The following is a 7,096-nucleotide window of genomic DNA, read 5'->3' on the forward strand; positions in this document are numbered from 1 at the left end:
GCGCCCGGGCTCTTCAGTTCCTTTCGCGCAGCACAGCCCCTACCTCCAAACTGGGGGAAGCCCCTTCGACTTGGAGTGTCTTTCCCCTCTGGTATTTCATCCCAGCGAAACCTTCCGCACTCGTGCTGGATACGCATCTACCTCTGAGTGGCCTTCCAACTCAAGCAGGGAATCCCACTGGGGTGCAGCCTCAGATCCTCCCTGTGCGGAGGGAAACACTTCCCACGCGTAGAGGTGTCATTACTGGGTTATTCTTGGGTGAAGGGCTGAGCTTCCCCATCCTCTTCTTAACTCCAGATATGATGTGAAATTCTACCGAACACCCCCCTCCCCGCCAAAAAAAATATTTTTTTTTAATTAAAGAGAAAGTACAGACAAAAAATTGTTTTAGTGCTTTAGTACAGTCTACTTCCTCACCCCCCAAAACAAGAATCGAACTTCTGGTTGGACAGCTTCAGTTGTCACTGAGGTGACCCCAGCCTCTGTTTGCAGTTCCAAGTCTTCCGTGTAGGCGTCACTGCTACTGGAACTTTGTATGATGATGCCCTGAACATTTTCTATCACAGACAAGCTGTTATTAAACAAGTGCCTCCAGTCCAAGAAGTCTCCTGTGGCGGGAAATGAGGAGGCAGCCTCTATCAGTGATATTTTTGCAAACGCTGGCTTTAAAAAATTCCACAGATGGTCACATTATTTCAAGACTTCAACCTCTTTCATAACCGACTGTCTCTTATCTCATTCCCTCCATTTATTCCTCTTAAATCACATTCTAATCAAGGTCACCATCTCCAACTTCCCCCATACATACACAGTAAAAAATAATATGGTTGAAGAATTCTATTGGTAAAAGAAACTGAAGAGGTATAGTAATTTGACAGTCTGTGTTTCCTTTCCATCGACTACACATATATACCACCTTCCCACACTTTTCTTCCCTCAGTCACCAGAATGAAGGGGCTGGCAAACGTTGGTCTGGTTCCTTTTAGAGTTGATTCCCTACTGGACACTGCCTGGAGGCCTTGGGAACGAATGAGAAGTTCTGCAGTTTGGATCAGTGGCAGAAGCAGGTAACACATCAGGGAACCGAGTCAGCCTAAGACAGGAGGGGACAGAAAATGATGAATAGTTTCTGATTACATTCCTCAGCTAAACTGCTACAGTGGCCCCTATGTCTCCTATAAATGTCCATTAGTCTCTTTTGGAAAGAGAAATAAAATGGTTCAGGAAGCCTAAGTTTATATACACATACAAGATAAGGAGAGAACTAAGATGTAAACCTAAGGAATCAACTAGGTAAACTAAAACCTTTTTGCTCTGACCTCGGACACTGGGTATTCTTTTTGTTTTCATTCAATGAATGCACGTCTCTGCTGCTTTCCTGTTTTAACGCATTCACTTCCAGGTCTCTGTAATACATCTCCTCAGTCTTTCCCCTTCCCTGTATAGCCTCTCCTACTTTGATGCCTTTCAAACTGTGGTGAAAATGAAGTTTCAGGATTGTAAGACTAATACTTGATGAAGACCATTTTTCTACTGACAATATTGCCGCACTCTCTTGAACTTCTTTTCCCGGGATCTAGAAAACCTTTCTCTAGCAATCCTCCTCACAACCTCTGGAGAGGGGTTTCCCCACTACCACAAAGTAGAGGTCAAGTAAAAACAGGCCAGTTCTCATTACTGAAGAGCTGGGATTCAGAAGTATCACTTTTCTTGAGGTAAATGGCTAATTTTTATCTCTATCCATGAGATGAAACCAGAATTCCTGATTGCTCCGATTTTTCTTTCCCCTTAAAAAGAAAAATTAACAACCTTTTAAAATTCAGATGAAATTTTAAATCTTAGGATATTTTCCAGAGAAAATATCCAAAAGTTTGGAATGAGTACTCAAAAACAATCAGCTCCAACTGTTTTGAGGAATACAATGAAATTAGGAAGATCAAAGATTCCATTCTTAGGACAGAAAAAATCCTTAACCACAAACAAAATGAACCCCTCCTCAAGCCTGCTTCCACAGACTACACTGGGGTCCAATCAAAACACTAGCAATGTCTGAAGACAATAAATTCATATTGATTATTGTAAACAACTTTCAGTGAATGAACCAATGGTGTTACCTCCAGATATGATGTATAACTGAAATGTCTGGTGTCTAACCCAAAAAATATATGTGCCTACATCCATCCAAATAAAATTCAGATTCCCTCCCCACCCGGTTCAGTTTCTTCTTTCCCATCTCCCCTGCCCCAGTGTGTATAACCTGTCACTTAAATCTTTTAGGGCCTCAGTTTCCTCATCTGGAGAATGAGGACAAAATAAATACCTGTCTCACAGAGACAGGACTGTGGATTAAATGAGAAATGTGTATAAAAATCTTAGAACATTTCCTGGAATATAACAGGTGCTAAGTAGATGTTTTTATTGGTGCTACTGAAGTCAGGTTCTAGATTAATTCTGGGGCTAGGAACTCTGCATAAGAGCTCTGAGCCAGTTCTTCTTACTTTCTCTCAAATAACAGGTTTTCCCCATGCCCCATCCCCCTCTCCTTTGAAGAGCCCTAAGGTAAACGGCCAAAAGGCTAAGGACACATGACAAAGGAAGAAACCTACCAAGATCAGCATTTACAAGGACAACTTTTAGCAAACATTAGAAAGTAACAGGATATTTCCTTCCCATTTTGGAAAGGATTTTAAAATCCTGTGAGTACGTTAAGGATTAAGATTAGATTCAGAATCCTAGGCATAGAAACCATCTCTGCTATTGTCAATTACCCTTCCCAAGAAAGACTAATCAACAAACCAAAACCAAATCAAATCCAAAACTGTCCATAGAGACTATCTAGTTAGAAGCAGCTTCAAATTGGCAGTTAATGAACAAACTCTTCATGCAAGAAAGCTGGAACTGACAATGAACAGATCTACTAGTAAAAAGCAAGACTGCAATATTTAGAAATACCAAAAACATTGGCCAGGGAGAAATGTTACCCTGTATTACCAGCCTCAGTGTAATGGGGGAGAATGGACACACACTCTACCAGACCAAAGGCAACAACCCACCCCCCCCCACCCCCACCCAAAAAAGAGACACAAACAAGCCTCTCTGGGAGGAAAGCAGAAGTAATCTCCCCACCCCACCTCCCCACACTAAGGGCTTAAGCCACTTGCCTGTGGCCCATGTGGTCAGAAGCTGGGTTTGTGTTTCAGTTCTACCACCTAAAGTGTCATCACTAGTTTATTTCTGTTTTAACTGGTAAGGTGAGGAAGGGGAAACAACGAAGAATTTTTTTTTTTCCTAAATACCTATTTAAGTTCCTTGACAGCTGGAACATAGTCACAGAGAACAAAGGGACAGGGAACAAACCTACCCATTTTCCTAGTAGACATTTAGTTTAACTGGTAGTTGAGGGTCCTTAAACACTCTATTGTTTGTAAGAAGGGCCATATACCCAAGACGCGACGCCCAAAACATATCCAAAGCCATGGAAACACATTTATCACCTTAACTCTTTTTGAAAGAAGCTGCCAGAAATCAATGCTTAACCTATCAGTTTCTTCCACAAAGCATCTGAGTAGAAATACCTTCCGTTTTACAACTTCTGAATGGCTGACAGAGGACATCCAACAAATAGCAAGCAAAACAGCATAGGACACAAGAAGGAAAGAAACTAAGATAGGTCAAAAATACACCAAGTAAGAAATTCAATACAACTGGAAAACATACTCTCAGGCACCAACATTTCTCCTTTGGACACCTGTTCCTCCCTGCCCTCAGATGCCCCAAGTCCAGGGTAATGGCTGAGCTTGAAAAAAAGTTGCCACTTAACAGGTCACGCAAACTTCATGGGCCTGAACCAACAACTACAAAGCTTAGTTCAGTTACATTATGCTAATAGTCAAAAACATAAATTAAATCCTTACATAAGCAGTTATTTTGGTACAAAGGAAAAGCTCTTTTCAGTGGTTATAGCCTCCACCCCAAATATATTCCACTGGTTAAAAAGAGGGATGTAATGACACTAAACAGCATTGTGCTAGTAGCCATCTGCATTACCAGAAAAATGATTCATTTGCAAAAAAAAAATAAAAAAATAAAAATTAGTACTTGTTAATGCCTGTCCAAATGTTCTTGTGAAGAGTGGGGCAGGGCAAAAACATACATATATCAAGTGAATACTCTTTACCCAAACTCCCAACAGAAACATCTCTTCAATTTCTTCTTCATTATCAGACTTGAGGATAGTCCAGAGTTCAAATAGGATTCTGTTTCTCAGAAGTCTCCAAAGAGTTACCATATTAATACATGCAGATCTTATGGCTCCCTCTTTCTGAGTTGGTGCTCCTTCCTCGCCCTTTCATTGGCCTAGATAAAAAAAAAGCCTCATTGGGTCAATATGATCTTCGACTGAGGATCCCTCCATTCCTTGTAGTGAAGGAAACAGGAAATAATGAAACAAGTGTTGAGGAACCTATGTAGTATGTCCCTTGGGTGAGGGACATGAACAGTGGTGACCTAAGACACTGATGTGACATCACAAGACTAGTTAGCCTAAGCTTTAGGTAGGCTGCTCCATTCTAGGCAGCAATGCCAAGAGATGGGAAAACAAGGTCAGAACAGCATAAGATCTGGCTAAGGCTCCAGGAGAGAGATTTGCTTCTTTAAGGATGTTTCTTGACTCCAAAGTCTCTGAACTAGAAGCTGCCTAAAGTTCTACAGTCACTTATCTGATCCAGGCATATAAGCAGGTGCAGGGAACCTGGCAAGCTGGTTGTTAAAGCTCTACACAGGGACAACAGCTGTACTCAGCATTTACTCCTTAAGCTGGGGAATAAAACATCAAGCTTACCAGCTATCCACAAATACTACTTGAAGCATTTCACCCTTGGTTGCCTGAGCAGTGGCAGTAAGCTCTTTGCTAGACCTGAAGAAAGAGGACCACAATTCCTAGATTTTGACTTGATGAACAATTTACTATGGTACACAGGAAGATGGGTCAGATTCAGAGAATCTAGATTTTTCTCTGAAGTAATTTTAGTCTCTTTAACAAAGCACACATGGCTCTACTCAATTAGTTGACAGAATTAGCCCTTTACCCCCAAGGCCTGACACTGTCCTCTGCTAGCTTTCTGTTTTACTGACCTTACATAAGTGCCCGCCAACTCCCCAGCTCCCACCTCTTTTTTTTCCAGCTTCCTTGCCCCCCCACCCAACCTCTCATTTCACTTTCTCTCCCCTTTCATTCAGCAGCGAATGCTCAGAGAGCAGATGGCAAGTACTCAATTCAAGCCGCTGAAAATGCTCCCTTAGCATCAGGTACAAGGCAATCCCAGAAACAGGAATCCTGGGGGTTGTGATACACACTATCTCTGCCTTTTAGTGATTTACACTTTAGATGGAAAAGGCATAATATGCTTATTCTTCACATATGGAAGAATATCTTCAGACCAATTTATTAAAACTAAATTTATTAAATAAATAACTAGTTTATTATTTAAATGACTAGTTATACTTAGTTATGTTTCTCAGGGACAAGAGGATTTTTTTTGTTTGCATCAGAATTGACAACTTTTATTCCTAAAGTAATTTGTCCAGGACCTAAATAGTACCTTTAAGCAAAACTCATGAAGCCTTAGGAATCCCCCATATATGTCCTATACAAAAGTTCATTTCGCTAAAGATCAGTTACTCTGATCACTTAAGCAAAGCATATGGAAGGATCCAAGTTGGTACTACAATCTGTGTTTAGCCATCCCCCCAGAGGAGAGCTGCAAAAACTGAAAGGAAACCTTGACTACTAGAGGTAGGTTTGGGATTTGTTCCACAGTGACCTTAAAACTGCAGGAATTTTGGGATGGAAACTTACCTAGGGAAACAGGGAAGGGAGAGGGAAAAGGGCACCCCCAAGACCAAGAGCTCCAATCAGTAAAGTTTAATTTAGTCTCTCCTGGTGGCTCTAAGAGCCCTGGTAAACACCTGGTCCTAAAGATATTGCACGGATGATACCTAAAGAGAATCAGCAGATACAGCCCAAATTCAGGCTGTGCTAATTCCAACCTAGAATGACATATTCAAGGTTTTGAAAGGCCAGCCGGGACACCCCAGGGACTAACTTCCTAGTTCATAATGGATTCTAATCAATTTGAAGACAAAACAAAGACCTCCTAATATGGATTCTCTCCTTAGAAAAATGGCTCATGAGTAGAACTGTGCCATAACTATTATCCTATTTCGGTAAACAAATATTTATCAAGCATCTATTAAACGCCAGGAACTGTACTAGTCAGTCACTGGAATACTTTTAAGAATCTCCTCCAGTAGAAAAATCAAAATTTGAAAAGAAATAATTATAGAACAGTTAAGACTTTTATACAAAGTGCTTATAAGAGCACTGGGAAGGAAAATTTTAAAGGGGCTACTTGCTCTAATACTAAATGAGACTGCACCTCATTGGTTCTCACATAAGTGATAGCTTTGACACTGAAGATTGTCAACTAGGGTTGCTGAATATCAAAACTAATGCTTAAGAGGCTGTATGCTCAGGGCTAAGTATAATCTAGACTGTTACTGCTAACTGGAAAGTGGGAAGTCACCATGCACTGGCTTTTAAAACTGGTAAAGTAATTCAATCCAGTTTTGTGTATCGGATCTATTTTGCTAATACAAATTTTTTGTAAGTGTATACTCAGCTAACAAAACAAATGCATGTTTATAAACATTTACCCATTGTCAGAATCTTTTTATGCTACTGTCTGTGGGGCTGCAGCCTAGTAAGAGTGACTGGCCAGGCTCTGGCCACTGTCTGACCTGCTATCCATCTGTGGGGCCAGCCTGACCAGAGAGGGTCAAAAGTTTCTCTGATGCTAGCTGTGCACTGCACACTGGAAAGACCCACTTTCTTGCTGCTGGGCTCTGGGCCATGGCCACTCTGACAAGATTAACACCAGCTTTGAAACAGCCCCCATCAACTCGGATAAGAACATGGATCAAAGACAGCACCATGGGACACCCTGGTGGCATCAGGTGGACATTACAGGTGGTGATCACTTGGGTCAAAGACTTCTCTTCCCCCCAACAACCTCCCCACTGGAAAAAGGCTGTCTTT

At 41.3% G+C, this 7,096-nt stretch overlaps 1 long non-coding RNA gene across 1 annotated transcript; it reads right to left on the reverse strand.

The window, feature by feature from the left end:
* Positions 1-369: 369 nt before the first annotated feature.
* LOC137754912 (uncharacterized) lies at positions 370-5,143 on the reverse strand. Its single transcript, XR_011071940.1, has 2 exons — positions 4,178-5,143; positions 370-1,093 (listed from the first exon to the last, which is right to left on the reverse strand). It is a non-coding gene; the product is annotated as an uncharacterized lncRNA (long non-coding RNA).
* Positions 5,144-7,096: the final 1,953 nt, after the last annotated feature.

The sequence above is a fragment of the Eschrichtius robustus genome, chromosome 20 (genome assembly GCF_028021215.1).
Source record: "Eschrichtius robustus isolate mEscRob2 chromosome 20, mEscRob2.pri, whole genome shotgun sequence".
NCBI classification, from domain to species: Eukaryota; Metazoa; Chordata; class Mammalia; order Artiodactyla; family Eschrichtiidae; genus Eschrichtius; species Eschrichtius robustus.